The following is a 25,291-nucleotide window of genomic DNA, read 5'->3' on the forward strand; positions in this document are numbered from 1 at the left end:
CACATGGCGTTTGAGGCTGGGCTCTAAAAGGCAATATATTGTAACTTCTGCCTGACAGTGTCTCTTTGGGACATGCACATTGGGCGCTCACAGCCTGGAGCTGCGGAGCTGTATGTTAGGGCAGGTAGACCACATAGAGACAGGGATGTGTGAGCAGCCCCGGTCTCTGTTTGCAGCTGATCCAGCAATAACTGACATAGACCACGAGAAGGGCAGAGCACTGTGCTTGGGAAGGTCCCTGCAGTCAGTCAGGATGGAACTGCCTCTGGGTTGTTTTTTTTTTTTTAAGAAGTCAGCATCAGAATTTCTCGAGTTACTCAACTCCTCTGGAGGTAGTTTTTAACCAGTTTCAAGAGCTATAAGCCCACAGGAATGCAGAACTCAGTTCAAAACACACTATAAACTGACTCATTTTCACGAGACTATTAAAAAAAAAGTTGAACATATGCTTCATTTTCTTAGGGCTTCCAAAAACAATAAGCAAGTCTTTCAAATGGAGCCATGTGTGTGCGGAAGATCTGTCTGGAATCCAAATCCGTCCCTGATGTAGTTAGCCTAAGGAAAATTCTTTTGTTTCATTGAACCTGGAGGCAAAGAAAATTGCTGGGCTAGAGAAACATTCTTCGGTCACAAGGTTGGAAAAGTAATATCGGGCAGAGATGATTGGTTAAATTAGGTCAGCTTTTCCCCTCCTCAATAACTCGGCCATCTTCCCTTCTAGGTCTTGATTATACAAAAGGTACAAGTGGCTTCATAGCTGATGGATCCTGAGTGGCATGGAGAGACAGGGAGATATTGTATGCCAAGAAGCCAAATGGTTGGTTATGTTCAGATTGTAAAGAAATTGTCAGAACTGGAAGAGTTTTTAGGGATGCTACAGTTAAAGCTCTTTGTTTCTATGGGTGGAACATTGGAAGCACAGTCAACCAATGTGATTTACAGAACTAGTTATAGAGTGGATTTTCGTGCTCAGTCGTGTAAAACTCTTTGCAACTCCATGGATGATCGCCCTCCAGGATCCTCTGTCCATGGAATTTCCCAAGCAACAATACCGGAGTGGGCTGCCATTTCTTCCTTCAGAGGATCTCCAGGAATCAAACTCGAGTGTCCTGTGTCTCCCACATTGACAGATAGATTCTCTACCACTGAACCATCTGGGAAGTCCACAGTGAAAGGACAGTGGTCAGAATCAGCAAAGAGAAGAGGCACAGAAAAGTTCCAGGCATGACATTTCACTGTCCTCTGCCTGTGGGCTCCTGGGAGCAGCACTGACTTTGCCAGTAAGATGTGGCAACATTCACAGAGTATTTTGAACCAGAGGAGCCCCCCTGAGCCTCGTTCCCAGAATTTTTATTGGGGTCAAGTGGCCCACAGTGACCTTGGTCACCTACACATGCTTGACAGCCATGTGGCTGACCTTAGTCTCCCTTCCTGAGATCACGTTGGCATCCCATGACCCAAGGACCCCCATCCCCAATTACATCATCAGCACAGACTAGCAGGCAAGGGCCAAGGCCCCCAGGTAAATAAAGACTTTTCAGGTAGGATGTTCCAAGGGCTCAGAGGTTACCCCGCAGGAGCTGGGGCAAGTGACAAATCTTTCTTTGGGCAAGGAGTCCTTCCCTGTACAAGCTCTATCTTTATCTTGGTCAAGTTCACAACATTCATCCACTCACGTGGCCCAGTTTGGGGGTGTCTCTACTCTTAACAATCGGCTTTGTCTTCTTTTCCCTTCCTCTGTCTTCTTCTTCCTCTTCCAGGGCTAGAAAACAGAGTCACTCAGGCATCTGTTCTCTTTTGCATTCTACTGTCTTCCTGTAGATCCTTGCGTCTGCGCCTTTTTTTCCATCCTCATTGTCCAGGTCACTGTGGGCCACTTGAGGCAGGACAAACACCCCCTAATTGGCCTCTCCTACTCTCTCTCTCCCCTAGTCCACCCTCTGGAGTGTTTAGAGGGACCTGTCTAAATATTACCATCAGGGACTTATCCTTTGCTTGAAAGCCATAGGTGATTTCTACCACCCACAATGTTCAAGCTCTCCTGGCACATGCAGCTCTGCTTGCTTTTCTGGACACTTGCCCTGTCACGTTCTCACCTGTCTTCTGAATAGGATGTTGCTATTCACACACAGCTATTCACACCCCTGGATATTTGATCTTTCCATCTGGATTATTTTCCTTTTTCTCTCACACCTCTCCAAGGCCCCCTCCCTCTGCCCCACCATCCTCCGCTCATCAGGCCAGGCCAACCTCCGTGGGCTCAGTTAACAAGCCACCTCCCGGGAGAAGCCTTCTTGGTCCTCCCTGGATGCTTCCTCAGTGCCGTAGACAATCCTGCTCTTCTTTTTACCTTGTGCCATGTGCCCTTTGCCTGGTGCACCGGAGACACTCTGTAAATATTTGTTGGCTTAATTCACAGAGAACAAATGATACAATTTGCAGCATATCTGACTCCATATACTAAAGAGGTCTTTTGAGGCTGGATTTTATTATAGGTTGATTCCCAATCATAATGGGATTAGATTTCTTTAAAATAAAAAAAGTTTTTTTTCGGCCACAGCATGCAGCACATGGGATTTTAGTTCCCTGACTAGTGATCAAGCCCATGCCCTTTGCATTGGAAGAGTCTTAACCAGAGTCTTTACCAGTGAACTGCTGGGGAAGTCCTCCCCCCATTTTTTAAAAAATTGAAATATAGTTGAATTGGGCTTCCCTGGTGGGTCAGCAGTAAAGAATCTGCCTGTAATCCAGGAGATGAGGGAGGCACAGGCTTGATCCCTGGGTTGGGAAGATCCCCTGGAGAAGGCAATGACAAATCCACTCCAGTATTCTTGCCTGGAAAATTCCATGGATAGAAGAGCCTGGTGGGCTACAGTCCATGGGGTCGTAAAAGAGTCAGACACAACTGAGTAAGCATGTACACGTACATATATATACACACACACATTCAGTTTTATATATATACACACAGTAATATATACTTACATACACATTTTTTCCATATTCTTTTCCATTATGGTTTATCACAAGATAGTAAATATAGTTCCCTGTGCTGTACGGTAGGATCTTGTCGTTTATCCATTCTATGTATACCAGTTTGCATCTGCTAGTCCCAAAGTCCCAGTCCAACCCTCACCCCCCTCCTTTCCCGTTGGCAACCACCAGTCTATTCTCTACGTCTAATGGGCTTAGATTTCTGATTCTCATTTTTCCCTTGTTATTGGCCACAGTTTTCATGTCAGATCTTTCATTTTAATGTTTGCATCCCATCCAGTTTCTTCTTTATTCCTACCACAGCTTCTTGTTTTCTGCAGAAATCTTTTCTTCCCTCCTTGAGAGCTCTGCTCTGAAACTAGCAATTGACTCAATGACTTTATCAGGTAAAGCTTGGCTATAAAGCAAATCAAGTACTCCTGGCAGGCTCTGCTTTTTGAGAAAATATTTATTATGATTGCGCTCTGGAAGCTGGTTATCGGGTACTGGCTGTGTTTTAAATATTATGCTGTTTTCTCACTGTTGTTTTAGCTGCCGGAAGAAAGCACCAACAGTCTCCAATACTGCCACCCTGTGGCGAAGTGGGATGACAACCAGGTTTAGGGAAAGTCCTGGTTTGTATGAATCCATGTTTTACCCTGCTGTGGGCACAGAGGAAAGGCCATATGAGGACACAGTGAAGAGGTGGCTGCCTGCGAACCAGGGAGAGAGCTCTTACCATAAACTGACCGTGCCACATCCTGATCCTGGACTTGCCAACAAACCTGTGAGAGATGCATTTCTGTTGTTTAAACCATCCAGTCTGTGATATTTTAAGGCAACCAAGCAACACTAAGACAGTGGTGTATTCCGACCCTGGCTTATCTTTGTGAGTCACAAATATTCAGTGAGTTCAAATCATCTTTATTTATTCCTGAACTTAATGTCAAATTTATTGAAAAGCTAATGATATTTAACTCTACTCAAGACTCTGTAATGATCTTTTGGGAGTAGAATCTAAAAACGAGTGAATATATGTATATGTACAATTGATTCACCTTGCTGTATAGCAGAAACTAACATAACATTGTAAACTAACTATGCTCCAATAAAATTAATCGAAAAAGTTAACGATATTTAATATAATTTAAATGAACTCACAAGTGTCTGCTGGGAGTAGGCATCTTTTTAAAGAAAGTATTCATTTATTCGGCTGCACTGGGTCTTAGTTGCGGCTTGCAAACTCTTAGTTGCAGTGTCTGGGCTCTAGTTTCCTGACCAGGGATTGGACCACCAAGGAAGTCCCAGGAGTAGATGTCGTATGGAAACTGGAAAAGTGAAGTTGCTCAGTCGCGTACGACTCTTTGCGACCCCATGGACTGTAGTGTACCAGGTTTCTCTGTCCATGGGACTTTCCAGGCAAGACTACTGGAGTGGGTTGCCATTTCCTTTTCCAGGAGATCTTCCCGACCCAGGGATTGAACCCCGGTCTCCAGCATTGTAGGCAGACGCTTTACCGTCTGAGCCACCAGGGAAGTCCATGGAAACTGGATAAGGGGTTAAAGATGAGTCACACGTGTTGATACAGTGATGGCAAATACAGATACAGACATGACTAGAGGGGCTCAAGGGAGAAAGCTCTGGAAAGGTAGAGAAATAACAAAGAGGGCTCTGGGTTTCCACAGACCTTAGAGAAGGGGTTCGAATCCATTTTACATAAAACTCTGAGTACCCAGCTATTATCTGGGTTACTAATAACACCTTAAGTTACAGGTCTCCTCCAAGTTACAGACTGGATAGACCTTCTATAAAAATTTCAGTCATGATTCTTGTGTTCAGGTGAGGAAAATCATGGAGCCTTTTCCAGAATGTTGTATATATGTGGCTTTTTCCTTTCTGGGCGTGATGCAATTTATATAGTACTTTAGAAAAAAAAATGTATTTTTATTACTGTTATCAAGTAGAACAATAAAAATTACTAAGAACTAAGATAAAGGGGCTAGGGGGTGGCCTCCCGTGTGGTGCTTGGTGGTAAAAATCCACCTGCTAATGCAGGAGATGCAAGGGACTTGAGTTTGATCCCTGGGTAGGGAAGATCCCCTGGAGGAGGAAGTGGCAACCCACTCCAGTATTCTTGCCTAGGAAATCCCATGGACAGAGGAGCCTGGCAGTCTACAGTCCATGGGGTTGCAAAGAGTCAGACGTGACTGAGCGACTGAGCTGAGGATAAAGGGAATCCTAGCTTGAGCCTAAGCATTGTCCACTGGGGGGAATTCTGACGTGTTTGGGCAGATCAGGCTGACAGAGGTGGGGAGGGGGAGTGTTGCTTGAGGAGCTTCCTGGAGGATACACTTATTTTAATGGAAGCAGAGATAGAATTAAGGAAGAAGAAGACTTAACTATTTGCTGATTAAAACTTTAGCTGATTACTAAGCTTATATGTGCAGCTAATTTGACTTTGAATCATGCGATGTTGAAAGAACATCATATAAGGAAATAAAAAAGTCTCACCTTACATGTGGTTTGCCAGATATTTCCGGGCACATGGTAGTGTTAAGCTCCCTGGCCTCCTTTTCGTTAGGTGGAGGAATGAGGTTAGAGCCCCATGTGAGTTGTGAGGACAAGTGGATGCTAGCACTCAGGGCTGAAGCATAAAATTGCAAGTTTGAGACCCTTCTGAGCTCTTTTCCTCTTTGTAGTGACTTTCAGAGTTCCAGATTGTGGCTGTCCCATGAGTCTGGGTTCCTGAAGCAGTTGGAAGAGGAAATGGCAACCCACTCCAGTATCCCTGCCTGGAAAATACTATGGACAGAGGAGCCTGGTGGGTTGTCCATGGGGTTGCAAAAGAGTTGGACAAGACCTAGTGACTGAGCACACACTGAAGCAGTATGGTGAACATAGACCCACCAACCCACATCAGTCACACGGTAAGAGCAACAAATAAACATTGGTGGGTTTATATATATATATATAAAGAAATATATATAAAAATTACATTATAAATTATATATATAAATATATATATGTAAATTTGTATTTCTTTTAAAAATTACTTATTTATTTTTGTTGCTGCCCTTGGGCTTTCTCTAACTGCGGCGAGCGGGGACTACTCTCTAGTCGGGGTGCACTGGCTGCTCCTTGCGGAGGCTTCTCTTGTTGCAGAGCACGGGCTCTATGACACACAGGCGTCAATAGTTGTAGCACTTGGGCTCAGTAGTCGTGGCTCACCGGCTCAGTTGCTCTGCAGCATGTGGAATCTTCCTGGACCAGGGATTGAACCCGTGTCCCTTGCATTGGCAGGGGGATTCTTAACCACTGGACCACCAGGGAAGTCCACATTTATGGTTCTGACTGCTGAAATGTGGGGGTTGTTGGTCACTGAAACACAACCTAATCTCTGAAGTGACAAGATGAGGTTTTCAGGAATCTTCCTCAATTAAAACATCTCTGTCCTACACCCTTATCTTCAAGCCACACCCAACAGGTGGTGAAATGATCTGCCTTTAAAAAGTTCCTCCTTTGCAATTTGTTCACATTCCCTTTGTGATCTTTTCTCGTCTACACATTGTGAGGTTGGGTCAAAGAAAATTTCATACCATTTCTTATACAGTGTGTGTGAAAAAAGGAGTTACCTTGTTTCCAATCACTGATGAAAACTTCATGAGCCCCCACCACACATGAGCCCCCCACTGAACAGGATAGGAGGTTGGGAGAGAGAAGAGAGGGTGAGATGGGGGTAGAAAGAATTTTGTTTGCTGATAAGCTGTATGTAAGTCTCCTGTGGTTTAAATAACCTCTTTTTTTTGTATGGTTGCTGAGGGGGAAGGGTGGAAGGAAGAGATAGTTAGGGAGTTCGGGATGGACATGTCCACACTGCTATATTTAAAATGGATAATCAACAAGGACCTACTGTAGAGCACAGGGAACTCTGCTCAATGTTATGTGGCAGCCTGGATGGGAGGGGAGTTTGGTTGAGAATGGATACTTGTATATGTATGGCTGTGTCCGTTTGCTGTCCACCTAAAACTATTACAACATTGTTAATTGGCTATGTGAAAGTGAAAGTGTTAGTTGCTCAATTGTGCTGACTCTTTGCCACCCCATGGACCACCAGGAGCCCACTGGGCTCCTCTATCTATGGCATTCTCCAGGCAAGAATACTAGAGTGGGTAGCCATTTCCTTCTTCAGGGAAACTTCCTGACCCAAGGAGCAAACCTGGGTCTCCTGCATTTTCAGGATTCTTTACCATTTGAGCCACCAGGGAGGCTATACCCCAATACAAAGTAAAAAGTTAGAAAAAAAGTTAAAATAAAACACCTCTTTTGTTTTCCAACAGTCCATTTCAGTAAATATTCAATTATCCAGTGTGTATCTCCTTTCCTCCCAAAGACGGCATCTGGTAGGGGAGAGGGACATCTGTCTTGTGGCCCTGGGGAGGATCTGTGGACAGAGGTGCTTTCTCAATAATTTGGATTGATTTCCTGGAGGTGCAGCTGGTGAACTTGGGGTTTATTTTCCCCTTCTTTCTCTCTCTCTCTGTCTCCTATGCTACGTGTCTCCTGCCCCCAGCATGGCTGCTCATCCCCATGGTCCACATGTTTCTGCCACTTTGCCTCTTGACTTTGTGAGGTCACCTGGGGCAGTCAGTGCTCTTACCTTCCAACTTCCCTGCCAAGAATGCAGAGACCTCTGGGTCCATTCCAGACTGAGGGTAGGGCAGGGCCAAGGGAGGCTCAGGAGTGTCAGTTTGGGCAGCTTCTCTGCCTCACTGTGTTGATTCACCAGCCTGATTGATGTAACTGCTCCACTTTGAGGGGCTGGCGGGGACACCAGGGGCGCCTGGCAAAGCCTTCAAGCTATCGAGTCCTCCATTTTGAAATTCGGGAGGTAGAATCCATTGCATGGGTTTCTGATTGTTTGCTCCCCTGCCTTAGTCTTCTTTCTCCACTGGGTCAGAAGGATGACCAGCTTCCATGTCCATTTGGTGGGACACCGGTCATGTCAAATCCTGAGTACTGTCTGTGCCTTGCTTAGGAAAAACCCAGTGTTCACTTCAGCCAGGTCTGGTTCTTTATATGTTCACTGGTGCTTGAAGAAGAGATACTGTATCTTGGTAAAGTATGGCTTTTAAAGTATTGTCTTGGAAGTTCTATTTTAGTATTCAAAAGCTAAATACCAAATGTGCTTTCCATCTCTTTGCATTTCTGCTGGAAGAGTCCTGATCACACACATTCCCTCTACTTCCTTGCCAATGCAGATGGATGCCTTTGGGTGATGAGAGAGAAGGTCATATACTTGGAAATGTGACGACAAAGACACATTAAGGTTAAAAATACCTCCAACATTATTGTAGTTTTTTAAGGAAAATGGTCATATTTCACTTCTCTCTACACATCCTCATGATGCCTAGCACATAGTAGGTACACACCTGCAGTGACCAACTTGTTCCAGAAACTGGGACTTTTAGCACCAAAAGTACCATGTCCAAGGAGCTCTCAGTCCTTGACAGACCAGGCAAACTGAGGGTCACCCCTGTGTATGCAGTCCATTATTTATTGCTAAAGGTAAGATGGTAATTTTCTTCGTATGAAATGATTATCCCCATAGTACTCATTAGCCTCTGAAGTAAATGATGACATGTTGGAATTTCCACACATGTTTTTACTGTAACTTCTGAATTTCTAAACAGTGGTTGTGCTTAGACAACAGTTAACTGACTCATACTGTCTCACTTCAATGAACATGTGATTATCCCTCACAAAAGAAGACTAAACAGAGCCCAGATTTATGCCTTTGCTAATTGTTTCTTCTGGCCCTTTGGTCTTTGGCCATAACTGCTCGCTTTCAAGGGACTAGAGAAATGGCTGTATGTTTGTGCTCAGTGGCTTCAGTCAAGTCGATTCCTTGTGACCCCACTGAACCTGCATCTCATGCATTGGCAGGCAGATTCTTTACCACTGAGCCACCAGGGAAGCCCAGAGCAATGGTTGGCTGCAGTATTAAAGTAAATTCTTTTAAGGTCTTTAAACATTCTATTTATTTATGATAATCTATTTGTGACTCAGATGGTAAAGAATCCACCTGCAATGCAGGAGACCTGGGTTTGATCCCTGGGTCAGGAAGATCCCATGAAGAAGAGAATGGCAACCCATGCCAGTATTCTTTCCTGGAGGATCCCATGGACAGAGGAGCCTGGTGGGCTACAGTCCATGGGTTTACAAAGAGTTTGACATGACTGAGCAACTAACACACACATTTAGTAAACAGATTTACTCTTTAATAAAATCTCTGTTTTGTGTTGATGGTTTTGAACTGCAAATCATTGCATCTTGAGAGAAATCCCAGGACATAGGAACGAGGGAGTCTCACGAATAATATGCAATAGGTGCATGTGTTTGCCTCAAAATGCTGGAGGGCAATGGACTGGGATTCGGGAGACAAGAGATCTCTGGGTTTTTTCCTAAGCAAGGCAGGCTTGTACCACTAACTGGCTGTGAGGTCATGACTAAAGTTTCTCATCTGTGAAAGGGGAAAGTATAGATAATTTTTAGACTAGTGCTAATGCGAGGGGATTTATCATGCTCAAAATTTTTAATTCCTTTTAAAAAATCCCACCTGCCAATGCAGGAGACCACGTGTTCGATCCCTGGATCGGGAAGATCTCCTGGAGAAGGAAATGGCAACCCGCTCTAGTATGCTTGCTAGGAAAGTCCCATGGAGAGAGGAGCCCCAGGCTCCTTCCAGGCGACAGTCCTTGGAGTTGCAAAGAGCTGTCCACGACTTAGCGACTAAAGAATGTACACACACACACATGCGCGCACACACACATGCGTGCACACACACACACATGCGCGCACACACACACATACATCTTACTGGTTCTGTTTCTCTAGAAAACCCTGACTAATACATCCATGATAGGCCCTGGAAAGATTTAGAGGAAAAGAGGGCCAGAGGCAATCTTTCTGCTCATGTTTTGTCTTCTCATCATATTTTCATTTTCTTCATGACAGAACCCACTCTCTTTTTCTATAGTTTTAGAACCCACTCTCTTTTTCTATAGTTTTAGTCAACAGGAATTAAGTCAGTTGGAACAGGGAGCCAAATTTCCCCCTACATTTGGCTTTTATTAATAAGAGGCAGGATCCTCCTGGAGAAGGGAATGGCAGCCCAATCCAGTATTCTTGCCTAGAGAATCCCATGGACAGAGGAGCCTGGCAGGCTATTGTCCATGGGGTTGCAAGAGTCATGACTTAGTGACAGACAGACAGAATAAGAGGCAAATATCAGGAAAATACAGTGATATGCTAATGATTTGCTCTTGTGTAGCTCTTTTAACTTTATCCAAGTTTATTCCTCACAGGAATGATTTTCTTATAATCTAGCATATAGTGCAGAATAGATGATTAATTAATGTGTTGACGTGGACGGTCCTCATGACAATTCTGTCAGATAAGTAAATATGTCAACAGCAATGTTCCAGAAAAGTGACACGTTGGACCAAGGTCACACAGCCAGGAAGTAGAGAAGCTGGGATGAAATTCCAGAGGATCCGTTGTTAACATAAGGGAGTACCAAGGCCTTCTCAGTGTCCTCAAAGACTGAACTCCATACTCACGCCTCCTGTGATATGGAACAGGAATAACATAGTCTTATCCTTTGTAGGGTGGTCGTGAATTTCAAATGAGATCGTGCATGTAAAATCACATCATAAGCTTTGATCAGGAACCCCTTTCCAAAATAACACCTACATTTTCCCACTGTGATCTGTGTCACAAAGGAACAACGTCAGTGTACCAGCAACTTCCCATTGGCTAGCCAAAATCCCTCATCTTTTACGGAGCTCAGCCAAGTTATTAGTTTCATAAAATACTGCACCTTATTTGCCACTCATTTCCTTGGTTTAACCTGCTTAAATGTTTCCCCTAATTCACAAGCAGTTCAAAAAGCAATACATTTTTGTCAGTGCTATGTATTTTTATTTTAATTCATTATTATCATTATTATTGGCTGCACTGCACAGCTTGCAGGATCTTAGATCTCTGACCAGGGATTGAACCCAGGGCCCCAGCAGTGAAAACACTGAGTCCTAACCACTGGACTTCTGGGAATTCCCAATGCTATGTATTTTTAAAAGTCAACTAGCAAACCATACAGATCTCATCTTGTCTTGTAGACATGATGCATTTTGAGACTTGAGTTTTGCATGCACTACTGATATCTGCTTCTATAGCACTTTAATAGATTCGGTTCAGCCAAAAAAAAACCCAAAAACACATCACTTTCTAAGCTTGGGTGCCATTCAGATTTGTTGTTGTTAGTATATTGCAAGATTTTTTTGTTGTTTCTCCATGTACATGAGTTTGGGATTCAGATATATCACATCTCATATATTACTATTTCAACAAATCATAACGATCCATAAACTCTTTTCAACTAACTTAAGGATAGATTGATTTTCCTGGCAATACGTAGTTCTACTACTCTTTCATTTAAATATTGAAGGAAGTACTTACCTCTTTACTCCTGTTTATTCTTTTGAAAGCAATATGCAAATACTGCTTGTCATCTGTAATAATTTTAACTTTCTTTAAACTTGTTTTCCTACCCATCCTCCTCAAGGTAGAAAAATAGATGGTGGAAAACATGCACGTTTTGGAGTCAGATAGAACTGAGGGGTTTCCAACTTCTCTGCTGCCCTGGATTTTGTCTGTGGGCCCCCAGCACCATTCCTCTGCCTTTCCGTCTCTTTCTTGTATTGTAGAGGTTGGAAGACTGGGAGCTATATTTCCTTTATTTTCCTGCTGGCATGGTTCCAACTGACAAAGGTCCTTCTAGTCCAAGGTATGATTTTTCCAGGAGTCAGGTATAGATGTGAGAGTTGGACCATAAGAAAGGCTGAGCACTGAAGGATCGATGCTTTTGAACTGTGGTGTTGGAGAAGACAAGAGTCCCTTGGACTACAAGGAGATCAAACTAGTCAATCCTAAAGGAAATCAACCCTGAGTATTCACTGGAAGAACTGATGCTGAAGCTCCAATACTTTGGCCATCTGATGCAAAGAGCTGACTCATTAGAAAAGACCTTGATGCTTGGAAAGATTGAAGGCAGGAGCAGAAGGGGACAACAGAGGATGAGATGGTTGGATGGCATCACTGACTCAATGGACATGAGTTTGAGCAAGCTCTGGGAGTTGGTGAAGGACAGGGAAGCCTGGCGTGCTGCAGTCCATGGGGTAGCAAAGAGTTGGACATGACTGAGTGACTGAACAACAACATGGTTCCAGATACGGCTTAGGTTCTTACAGTGAAATGAGTGTCCCTGAGACACAGAAGAAAGAAGGGAATAGAAACCATTTTGCTTTTGCTGGCAGCAGTTTTGGTAGATGTAAAATTCTTTGCAGCAGCTTCTGTATTTCCCTAACAATTGTTTCCAGTTTGGAGCTTTGGCAAAGGCATGACCTTAACAGTGCCTTCCTGTGTTATCCTCATTTTTGGGTGGATATACCCAGGTGCAATGGCAAACCTGAAAGCTAATGATGGGCAGATCCATCCTACACTGCCCTGACTTTCACTTTTTCGGGTCCACCAACAGTTTTGTAAGCTTCTGATGTCTACTTAGATTTAACATAACTAATCTTTTTCAGCTTAAAACACCTAGACTGTTTTCACTTTGCCTGACCAACCTCTAACTGATATCACCACTAACCTGCTTTGAGACCAAAAGCAAGACATTTCACCTCTTTGAACCTTAATTTCCTCATCTGTGAAATGGGCATAATGACTCATAGAACCCCACAAGGATACATAAATAATGCATGTAAAGTTTTCAACACAAAGTAGGGATGCAGTAATGTTAGTATTTTGTTTTCACAGTCTCCCCCACCCCCTCCTGCCTTCAGAGATTTCTTGACTGTTTTCTTTTAGTTCCAGGATTTGTCCCTTTTTTCTTTAATTGATTACAAATCTAGATGTCTTGGGATGAACTCCTGCTGCCTGCTTTTTTTTTTTTTTTTAATGAAACTTGGTGCTGCCTCCAGTCCCAATGTCCTACTTTTTCGAGCACAGATTTATCACCTGTGTTTCATGACAGGGATGATTGAATTCTGCCATAATTTTTATGGCTATTAGCTGGTAAGCTTGTCCTGGGAGACTCCATCAGAACTTTCCTTACGCATATCTCTCAAAGTCATTTTTAACTATGTCTGATTCATTTGTCTTGTTCCTAAAAGTAGCAAGAGAGCTCCCAGCCAAAGGAAGAGTCTTCTTTGAGGCAAGTGGTCTTTTTATAATTCTTAGTCTACTTATAGGAACCCACCGGCTGTGATTCTTGTCTTTGCAGCTGAAAAGGCTCAGCAACCAGTCCTCTGGGTCTGTGGGGTGGAGTGGGTGATACAAGTGATGGGATCTAGTGGTCCCAGCTCTGCCTCAAGTTCCTGAGGGGCCTTAGGCTGAGAACTACCTCCTCTGGACCATGGTTTCCTCCCTCCTAACATCAGTCAACCTCTAAAGGGCACTCCTAGCTCAGGCTTTCATTGGATGGGTGGTAGCTGCCCGTTGCCTCTCCCTGGTTCCCCTCTGGGGCTGACATCAGGGAACCCACTGGAGATTGCTCTTCCTGCCTCCTCACCAGTAATCATGTGGATCCTTCTAATGGGCATGGAACAGATCCTCCGAAGATTATCCCCTGAACACCCAAGGTCTGGGTGATGAATGACCCCATCCTCTGCTTTTTTGCTGTAGACCATGGGCAAATTTCAACTAAGTTCACTTTTTTTTCCCCTCTCTATACTGTGCAGCATGCAGGATCTTAGTTTCCCAACGAGAGATTAAACCCAGACTCCCTGCAGTGAAGGCACAGCATCTTAACCACTGGACTAGGAAAGTCCTGAATTCACTTCCGTCATCACTTGTTGAGCCTCCTATGTGCCAGATGCAGGGCTTTGTGATAAGGATGTGGAGTGTTCATTAGCTAGGAGAGATGGGCATGCAATGGTGCTTCAACACCATTTGATGAGTGGCAGCCAGGAGGCTCCAACTCACCAGTGCCAAGGTCCATCCAGTCAGAAGTGTTGTTGGCCAGGACCCTGAACCAGTGCATTTTTTAAAACAAATTGTTTATTTTTAATTGGAGAATAATTGCTTTACAATATTGTGTTGGTTTCTGGACACAAGTGAGCACCCACAAGCAGGAGAGAATACCCTAGGATTTGGTATTGGGTTGGAAAGTTGTTATCTCTACAGAATGGCATGGGAACAGAGCAGTAGGAGGTAGATCTTAAATTAGTGAAGCAAATATTCATTGGCGGGATAACAGTGATTCTATATTTACTGGCAAAGCTAGGACCAAGTGCCTTTACAGTCTCTAAAAAGAGAGACATCTACAAGAGATGATGCTGTGTTACATATTTTTGCCATAATATATGCAAAAGGGTTGCCTGTCAAACACCAAGCATTACAAGTGATGGCAATGGAAATGGACAGATTTCTCAAAATAGATGAAAAAGATTTCAAAGCAAGAGTATTGGAGTGGGTTTCCATTTCCTTCTTCAGGGGATCTTCCTGACCCAGGGATCGAACCCGCATCCCCTGCATTGGCAGGCGGATTCTTTACCTCTGAGCTACCAGGGAAGCCCCTGTAGCTGATGAACAGCCATTAAACATGAGGATGAATGTGGTTAGATTTGTGTCTTAAGAAAAGGACTTGATCATCAGTTCCTCGTCTGTTGCATCTGGTTGGAGCCTTTCCCTTTCAGGGTCCACACAGCACTCAGGAGGCTCATGTGTTGGACAAGACTGGCTGATTCCCTCCATGGATGTGACTGCAGATACCTATTACTGCTAATGGCAAGGTGAGAAGCTCTGGTCTACTAGAGGCCATTTCCTCAGGGCAGAGAATTCACAGATGGAGTAACAGGCATTGATCTGCAGCTCCTTGAAAGCCAGTACAGACAGAGACGTGGTCCCTCGGTGAAAGATGCTGGACATGTGTCTCATTTGAAGGGCCATTACCAGATTAATATCTTCCTATTAAAGCTGTAAAGCTGGGACTTGGGAATCAATAGCTCTCTTTACAGAGGGGCCCACAAAGGTTCTGTTAACCCGCTTGATCCCAGGATCTTGAGAGAGCTGAGGTTCATATGGAGAAGTAGCCTTTTTACACCTGGGGGGTCAATAAATGGATTCTAGCCAGCCTGGATTCTGTGACATCCTAGTTGGGTAATGTTTGCCCAGTCTCTCAACTGCTCTGAGATCCAGTTTCCCCATTTATTCAATGAGACTGATGACACCTGATTTACAAGGTCTGCTATAGTACAAAATTAAGTAACAAATTAATTAAGTAACAAAAAGTCTAGCCAGCAAATTGGCAGACATAGACTAGATAATCTAGACATATGCATTCTCTTTTACTTCTTCATTTTCTGTCTATTTCATTTTTCTTTTCATTCTTCTGTGTGGAATTAGACCGAATGTGAAACAAAAGAATCCAGAATATATTAGGGACTCCTACACATTAATAATAAAACGATGAACACTCCAATAAAAAATGGGTGAAAGTCTTGAACAGGCATATTACAAAAGGAAATATCTGAATGGGCAGAATTCATATGAAATGATGCTCAATATTAATTAAAATGAGGTATGTCTATACACCATTAAAAGGACTAAAATTACAAAGAGTGACAATACCAAGTGTTGGCAAGGAAGTGGAGTCCATGGAACTCTCATACTTGCTGGGAATTAAAAATGATACAAATACTCTGAAAAATTGTTTTGAAGCTTCTCATGGAGTTAAACACACATTTACCAAGTAAGAGTAAATCCATTTAAAAAAATTATGACATCTTCTTCTCTTTTGGCACAGTTAGAAGTTCATGAAGTGGTGGATTGAAATGTAGTTTATGGTTATAAAAATTGATCATTGTACATGTCTGTTTTAAAACCCATACGTCCTGTAGGATAAATTCCCCCAAATAGGATTACATACAGAGGTCCTGCCTCCCCGCTCCCTCCTGTTTCTGATTTTGTCTGTACCGTATTCTCTAGCTAAATGAAAGGTGGATCATTTCCCTCAAAGTTCTTCTCATGTAAACATCCATATCTTTGTGCACTGTTTTGTCTGCAGTGTTCTGCCTGACTCACATCCCTATCCTTCTTGGCCCCAGCCAGGTGAACTCTTAATTATTCCTTAAAACCCATATCAAATGTCACCTCTTTGTTGGAGCCTTTCTGGGTTCTCTCAGGCAGAGGCAGTTCTTTCCTCCTCTTTGCTTCCTCTTAGCACCACACACCCCAGCACCATATACCATTACACCACACACCATAGCACCACACATCATAGCCCCACATGCCATAGCACCACATATCATAGCCCCACATGCCGTAACACCATACACCATAGCATCACACCTCATTAGCACTACATGCCATAGCACCACATGTCTATCACCATACACCATAGTACCACATGCCATAGCACCACATACCATAGCATCACACATCATATCACCACATGCCATACACCACACATCATAGCACCACATGCCATAGCGCCACACGTCATAGCACCACATGCCATAGCGCCACACGTCATAACACCATACACCATAGCACCACATGCCATAGCACCACATACCATAGCACTACGCACCATAGCACCACACGCCATAGCACTGAACACCATAGCACCACATGCCATAGCACTACACACCATAGCACCACATACCCTATTACCACATACCATAGCACCACACGCCATAGCACCACACACCATAGCACTGAACACCATAGCACCACATGCCATAGCACTACACACCATAGCACCACATACCATAGTTCCTTGTTTAAATGTCTCCACCATTTGACTGGAATCCTCAGTTGGGAGTTGTATCACTGGCTCTCCAGTGTCTGCCTCATAACATAAATCCCATCATAGCTGCTGCTGCTGCTGCTAAGTCGCTTCAGTCGTGTCCGACTCTGTGCGACCCCATAGACGGCAGCCCACCAGGCTCCTCCATCCCTGGGATTCTCCAGGCAAGAATACTGGAGTGGGTTGCCATTTCCTTCTCCAGTGCATGAAAGGGAAAAGTGAAAGTGAAGTCACTCAGTCGTGTCCAACTCTTAGTGACCGCATGGACTGTAGCCTACCAGGCTCCTCCGTCCACGGGATTTTCCAGGCAAGAGTACTGGAGTAGGGTGCCATTGCCTTCTCTGCCCATCATGGCAATTGTCTGTATTAACTTCTTCTGAGTACTTTATTATTATATTTTAAGAATTTATTTTGTTTGGCTATGCCAGGTCTTAGCTGTGGCATGTGGGATCTAATGCCTCTAACAGGGCTGGAACCCAGGTCCCCTGCATTGGGAGTGCAGAGTCTTAACCACTGGACTTCCAGGAAAGTCCCTCTGTGTACTTTACAACAGAAGTCAAACTCCTCACAGCATGTATAACTCTGTGGTATCTAACCCTCCTCTACGACCTCATGCCATTCAACCTTCCCTTGATTAGGAGGTTCCAGATCCTCTGGCCTTCTTGTTCCTTGTATGTCAGTCTCTTCCTGCGGCAGATGCTTCCTAGAAACAACTCCCCACCCCCACCCCGTCCACCATGGAGTTGGTCAGATGCTCATCCCAGCTCTTGGCAAACTCTTGGTTTACATCCCAACCTTTGGGTCTCAATTTATATATGTCCTTGGAGAGACTTCCCTTGGTCACACAGTCCAAACAGCCCCGTGCCCACCCAAGGATTCTCTCACAGTATGCCATATTTCTGGCTTGTAGCCCTAGTCACAATTTATGTATATGCTTTACTAGTTTAGGCTTCCCAGGTGGTTCAGACAGTTAAGAATCTGCCTGCAACACAGGAGACCCAGGTTTAATCCTTGGGTTGGGAAGATCTCCTGGAGAAGGAAATGGCTATCCACTCCAAGATTCTTGCCTGGAGAATCCCATGGACAGAGGAGCCTGGAGGGCTGCAGTCTGTGGAGTCACAAAGAGTTGGACACAACTGAGCAACTAACACTTTCATTTACTAGTTTAATGTCTGTTCTACCTTGTAGACTGTAAGTTCCATGAAGGCAGTGTCTGTCTGTTTTATTCCCTGCTGTTACTAGAATATAGCACAGTGCCTGGTTCAAGTCAGGCGTTACCATTTATAGACTGATTCAATGCAGTGCCCATTGGGTGAAGTGGTAAATGACTAAACTGAAGATTTAAACTCAATTTAAGGATAATGGAGTTGATAGTATTATTTAAGCTATTTATATTTTAGAATCAGAATATTTTGTGCTCGATGAAACCAATCTTATATTTTTGCATTATAAAAATAATGTATGCTTATTACAAGTCAAACAAAACAAGAAAGATATTTTAAAAGCTAATAGTTTTCCTTATCCTCCCTACAATTTCTTTCCTTCAAACTAACCAGTGTTAATAGTTTTTGTGTGGGGGGAGATTTTTCCAGATTTTTACATATATGCATTAATGTTTGTTCCTTCATGTGTGTGTGTGCATGTGTATATTTACATATTTGTATATGCAATTTTTCTTTCTTAAATGAGTAATTGGATGATATTTTACATACTACTCTCTAGCTTGCTTTTTTCCACTTAATACTTTTTCTCCTCTTAATAACATTTCATGAACATTTATCCAGTTCAACACATACACATCTCTCTATTTTTAAGAGCTACATAATATTTCATAGCATGGATATTACAGTTTTTCATGATTCTCTACTGATGAATGAAGTTGTTTCCAGCATTTTGCTATTACAAATAACTGTTCTGTAAATATCTTTGAATACGTTTGTCCTTGTACACTGGATTCTCTCAAAATATTACAAATGCTGGGAGAGAAAGATGTGTATTTTTAAATATTGCCTATTTTCTTTTTCTAAAAAATATTTATTTATATAGCTGCATCAGGTCTTAATCACATCATGTGGGATCTTTCACTGTGGTGTGACGGGCTCAGTAGTTGCAGCGTGTGGGCCCAGTTGCCCTGCAGCTTGTGGAATCTTAGTTCCCTGATCAGGGATCAAACCCATGTCTCCTGCATTGAAAGGTGGATTCTTAACCACCAGACCACCAGAGAATTCCCAGTACCTGACTATTTTCTAGAAAGGGAATTTATATACTTTTCAGCAGTGATTGAATGTGCCCATTTTCCTCTGTCCTAAGAATGTCCTAAGATGTTCTCGTTTTCAAAAATGTTTTCCAATCTCCTGCTATTTGTGGGTGAGGTTTAAAGAGAAGTCCGTATTCCCCTGGAGTCCTGAGGTCTGGGAACTGGGAGACAGATTGCCCTCCCTTTTGACTTGACTGCTGGAAAACTAGCTCAAAGAGAGTGGAGCCTCCAATTCAGTCTGACACTGTACAATGTTCTGGGCATTAGCTAGGCTTTGCCTCTAAACAAGTGCAGTCCAGTAATGGGAGCATATGGGCTTTGGACAGGAAATGCTTAAGACTGGGTATCGAGTTTAGCATAATGCTGTGTCAGGGGAGATGTGGTATTAGGTTTTCACTCAGTGATTCACTTAATAGCATTAAGAGGGTGGGCTGGGGAGAGGCTTGTGAGCTGCATCTGAGCTGTAGGCTCTTTGGAAGAACAGATGGGAGGAAGGAGAATGGAGCTCTAAAAATCAAATAGATGGAGCAAAGGTTCAGTTGTCCCTGACAATGGGAGTTCGCCCCTCAGGGATTCCAAAGGCATCTCAGATGTTCCCTCATGCCTCTGTGACCAGCTGTTTCTAGTTTCTTCCTTTTAAAATGGATCCTGCACTTACCACTTTCCTAAACTGAAAGTGATAAAGGTAGCACTTTTACAAAGTGTCAGGGAATTCTGCAAAAGGCTGTAGAAAGAGAAGATCTAAACTTTTGCCCCTTTCAGATTTGTAACTTAGAGTCCAGCTAGCTGATCCACACAGAGGCCTTGTGGGGGCAGCTTGCTGGTGAGGGAGTGAGGGAGGAGGGGACTTAGGATGGCTTAAAAGGTGCTTCTCATACTTAGGTTTTTCCAGTAATATCAAATAATTTTTGCCTTACTGATAATTTTCCTTTAATCAATTCATTATTAAACCTACTCTTCTCATAAAAATAATATATTTTAAATTCTGACATTGAAGTAATACATATTATACTTTGAAATATATTATTTGTACCTATATACACATAATTTGGGTCCCAGACTCTGCCAAAATACAGAGATAAAATAGCTATCACCCCAGAATTATATAGAAAATCAAACAGCTGCTCAAGAGTAAAAGCATAGATATTTTCAGGCATGCAAAGATTAAAGAAGGTTATGATTCACGTGTGTGCTTAAAGAACTACAAAATGATAAAATTCATCAAGAAGAAAAATGGACATGGAAGAGAGAAGTAAGGTGCAAGAAGAAACCATGAACCAAGAAACTCCTGAAATATGTAAGTAACTAACTATTGCAAGTAAAATCTACACATGTACACACAGACACTTTTTGGATTTAAATAAATGATGGAAGCAAAATTTTTGGACATTAATAAGATTAAAGATGGGAATGGGGCAGTTCCAGTGATTTAAAACACGCCAACTTTCTTTGCCTAGTTGTAAGATGTTGTTTAGTCGCCAAGTTATGTCTGACTCTTTTGCAACCCCATGGACTGTAGCCCACCAAGCTTCTCTGTCCATGGGATTTCCCAGGCAAGAATACTGGAGTGGGTAGCCGTTTCCTTCTCCAGGGGATCTTCCTGACCTAGGGATCAAACCCGTGTCTCCTGCATTGCAGGTAGATTCTTTACCACTGAGCCACCAGGGAAGCCCTATTTGGAAGATAGAGATATCCAATAAATTTGAGCTTTGGAGGGAAAATATAAAGTGATGTTAAATATGTAAGTCACTATTAATAAGAGTGTTAAATATTTAAGCATTATTGGAGGTAAAGAGGGACATTGCATGTGATATCAATTTAAATAGTGTGCTCTATTCTTTACCCTTCCCATTGTCTTCCCATCAAAGGACTCTTTTCCCCTTGAATCAGAGTTAGTTTGTGACATTCTTTGACCAAGAGAATGTTCTATGCCAACTTTCAGCACTGTCTTAAGAGGCCTTATGTGATTCTAGAAACCTGACAGTGCTCCATGATCAAAAAGAATTAACCTACGATGATGAGAGACCTGTGCCCAGTTACTCCTGTTGTCACTGCTGGCAGCCACACAACAACCGGGTGTGTGTCCGAGTCTATCTTAGAGCAACCATCTCCCAATCAACCCACCATTCAACTGAGATGCATGAGCTCATCCATTTGAGTTTAGCAGAGCCTGGCCCAGACCAACAGAACTGCCCAGTTGACCCCTATCTTGTGAGCAATGATAAATAACTATTCTTTTAAGCTATTGAGTTTCTCACTAGTTTGTTAAATAGCAAATGGATAATGGATATATTGGGCTTCCCTGGTGGCTCAGGGGTATAGAATCTGCCAGCAATGCAGGAGATGTGGGTTCAATCCCTGGATTGGGGAGATCCCCTGGTTAAAGAAATGGCAGCCCACTTCAGAATTCTTGCTGGGAAAATCCCTTGGACACACGAGTCTGGTGGGCTACAGGCCATGGGGTCACAAGAGAGTTGGGCATGATTGAGCGATGAAGCATACATGCAATGGATATACTATATATAATGATAGACTTAGTATGCAAAACACACATATACACACATTCTGTGGGTCGAGAGGAAATGGGCAACACAGTAGAAACATACATATAGTTGATGCAAGGCATTCCAAAATTTATATTCACATGTAAATTAAGACAAGATGCTCAGCCTTACCAGTAAACCGCAGAGATGCAAATGAAACAACAAAATAAGATACCATTTTACACCCATAAGCTTGGCAGAATTAAAAATTTCTGAAAATACCAAGTGTTCCCAAATGTAGGAGGAAGCAAAAACTTTCATATACTGTTGAAGGGGTTATATGTGGTCACCTTGGAAAAGAGGTTGGCAGCATCTAGAAAAACTGAACATGTGCAGACCCTAAAGAATGTGTTTTGCACATCCAGTTATAAGTATATCTCCTAATGAAATGTTCACAGGTGTTTCCAAGGGAAGGCTATATAAGAGTAGTCATCAAAGTAAAGTTTTTAAGAGCATAAATTTAGAACAATCTAGTAATACTTGCCCATCAATGGAAAAATGAATATAATCACTCACAGCAGTTAGAAAAAATAAAATAGATCTGTTTGTTCCAATATGAATAAATTTAAAATTTTCAATGTTGAGTAAAATAAGAAAGCTGCAGGGGAATTAATATAATGTATCATTTATGTAAATTAGAAAAACAAGTTATTTTATATTGTTAATTCATCTTATAACAAATATATCAATATAGACTGGGAAGTTCCATGTAAAATTCATTTGGGGAAGGAAGATGAATTAGAATAGGGAGGATGACATAGGGCTTTCAAATTTGTTTGTACATTTTTATATATATTTTTTTTTACAAAAATAACTCAAACTGGAAGGAAGTATGATATCATTTGTTAATTTTGGATGCTTATTATAGTATTCACTGTATTTTTATGTATTTTCAACATTTTAACTTGAAAAAGAAATCCTTGCCTCACCCCCACCTGCCATATGCCTCACCACTGGTATTATTTGGTCTTAACCACTGAAATCATTGCATTTCTTGGAGAAAAACATCAACTGGGTGTGTTCATGAACCATGAATAAGCCACTGTATATTCATGTCTTTAAAATTATCCTGTGGGCAAATATTGCCCAAAGGTCTTATCCTGACCAAAGACATAAGTAGGGAATTAAAGGATGTTTTAACAAGTAAATAGGTGATATCCGGGAAAAAGAAAAAACTTCAAATTCGAATGATAATGATATACATTAGATCTGAAGAAGGGTGAAGCCATAGCTTCAGCTTTCTTGATCTGCTGGGGAGAAATGTCTCCAGTGGCAGTGGGATCAAGCAAGTCAGACTAGAAGCTCTCTACTCTGCCTCTCCAAGTGCCAGGCAGAGGGAGGACTTTCAGAACATGGAAGCCAGGTTGTAGCAGTCAGGGTTCAAGTGCATGCTACATAGTCACTCTAGTGATTTTGATTAGAAAGGAATTGGATGCAGGGAATTATTGCTTACAGAATTGTCATTGATGCTGGAGGAGCCAGCTCTTGGCTGGGTATCCAGAGCCACTCCCAGAAAAATTCTGCAGAAGTGGCCAAATGAGAGAGCAATTATATCCAACCCCATCTGTAACCTGGGTGTCTTATTGGCTCCCCCCAAAGAAGAGCTGAAAAGAGTTCACTTGGAAGGTTATCCCAGAAAGCCAGGATGAGGGATGGAGGAGAGGGAAACAGGGAAGGAAAGAGAGTCAATAGCATGTGAAATGATGGGCAGGTTGTCACCATGGGCAACTGGGTATTCCTCTGGGGACTCTGAAAGGAACTGGTAGAATGCACCTCGGTAGGATCCCTCCAGAGACAAGAAACTGGGGCATTTATACATGGCACCTGTTCCCTGTTGCTTGAGGGTAGGACCAGGGACTGTTAACACCTTAGAACTTGTGGATTGCATCTCTAAAGGCTGAACAACCTTCCATGACTTTGGAGAAAGCCCTGATGCAGAGAAACAGAGAGATGCCCTTGAGGTGCTTGAGATGGGCTGTGGGCAGCTTGCACAGAACCATCTATCACAGCGTGCTAAAGCCAGCTGGGCTGAGGCGACAAGCATGGGGCCCAAACAATGTCTGCTACTTGGGGGAATATGTTACTTTTGTAGTTCTTCCCAACAGCTGGTTCGAAACTCACAGTACTGTGGTCTTGATCTGGGGATCAGTAAGATGCTGCTGCTACTGTTGACTCAGAGCTCTGCCATCCCCTCTAGATCAACTCCAGCAAAATGACAACTTGTCCACTACTCCTTTCTTTCTGGTTAACTCAGTTATAAGCTCATGTCCTGTGTGAGCAAATCTAGTAGGGGAGCCCTGGATTGCATCCAGAATTCTAGCTGCAAGGGAGTCTGGGAAACGTGGTTGTCAGCTTTTCAGACTCTGTATCAACAGGATAGACCTTGGAAAGCCAGATGTTGAGCCAGCTGGAGTTACTGTATCTGACCAAGTGAAACTTACCTTCTAGTCACCTTGCTTGGTGATTTTGTTCAGGCAGTTTCTTCCCTTGAAGCTGTCCTTGCCCACTCTCAGATGCTTCTCTGCACTCAGCTCAGTGAAAGAGGGAGAAAGTATCAGCTTTCAGGGATGACATCAGTGACCTGTTCGTCACTCTCAGAGCCCCCTCAATTTATCCTCTCAGCTCTTATTCCAGTTGCAATTGTACAGTTATTTAAAAATATTGATTTAGTATCTTGTTTCTGCTAGACCAGAGGTATATGAGGGCAGGAACTACATCCCTGCTTGTTTATTGTTGCTCCCAGCATCAAGAATATTCATGCTAGATACATAGGGATTGGATACATATTATTTGAATTTGTTGTTGTTGTTGCTCAATTGTGTCTGACTCTTTGCGTATATGAATGGAAAAAAATGGGTATTAGGGGTTATGCTTCCTTTATCTGTACATGGATGCTTCATTTGTGTATAAGGAATAAAACAACCTACATTCAACACTGCTTTTGAAAATAAGGACAGGAAGAGAAGGGTCTGGTCTAAAGTGACTAAATTATTCCACTGAGGGAATGTGATATTTTTGGCTCCTACTGTTAACTGAGGGCTGCTATTTCCAGTCCTGGACTGGAGCAGACATTAGTGAGCCAGGCAGGCAGTCACAGACAGCATTTGAGAAGAAAAAGCAGCATGATAATTTCCCATTCTGATCAGTCTCAGGAATCTAAAAGCAATATATTTTGTGATAGGAAAGAAGGGATCTTCTTCCTTGTGAAATCTTATTGAAGGAAAATTTCAGAATAACTGGATTTAAAGGAAAAAATGTGACCTTTGAAATTGGGATGTTTGTATGTTAGACTCTGGGATCCACTCTCGTTTTGACTTAGCCGACTCTCCAAATAGCTACAAGCCTTCTTAAATAATGAAGTGGGGCCACTGTTATGTAATACTAGCCAACATTATTTGAGGTATTTCATGTTCCAGGAAATATTTTAGATATAGTCTCTCTTCTAATCCTTGAAATAAAGCTATGTGATAGGAATTATTATTGCCCTCATTTTATAGAGAAGAATACTGAGTCTTGGAAAGGTTAATAAGCTGTGCAAGTTCAAATAGTTAACAAGAGAGGATGTCTAACTCCAGGCCTGACTGACTCCAGAGTGCATGCTCTTAAGAAACCACTGCTTGTGGGGAATGGAACCTCAGGCTGCAGAGA

The sequence above is a fragment of the Giraffa tippelskirchi genome, chromosome 6 (genome assembly GCF_054371585.1).
Source record: "Giraffa tippelskirchi isolate mGirTip1 chromosome 6, T2T-mGirTip1v1.2.pri, whole genome shotgun sequence".
Classification (NCBI taxonomy): domain Eukaryota; kingdom Metazoa; phylum Chordata; class Mammalia; order Artiodactyla; family Giraffidae; genus Giraffa; species Giraffa tippelskirchi.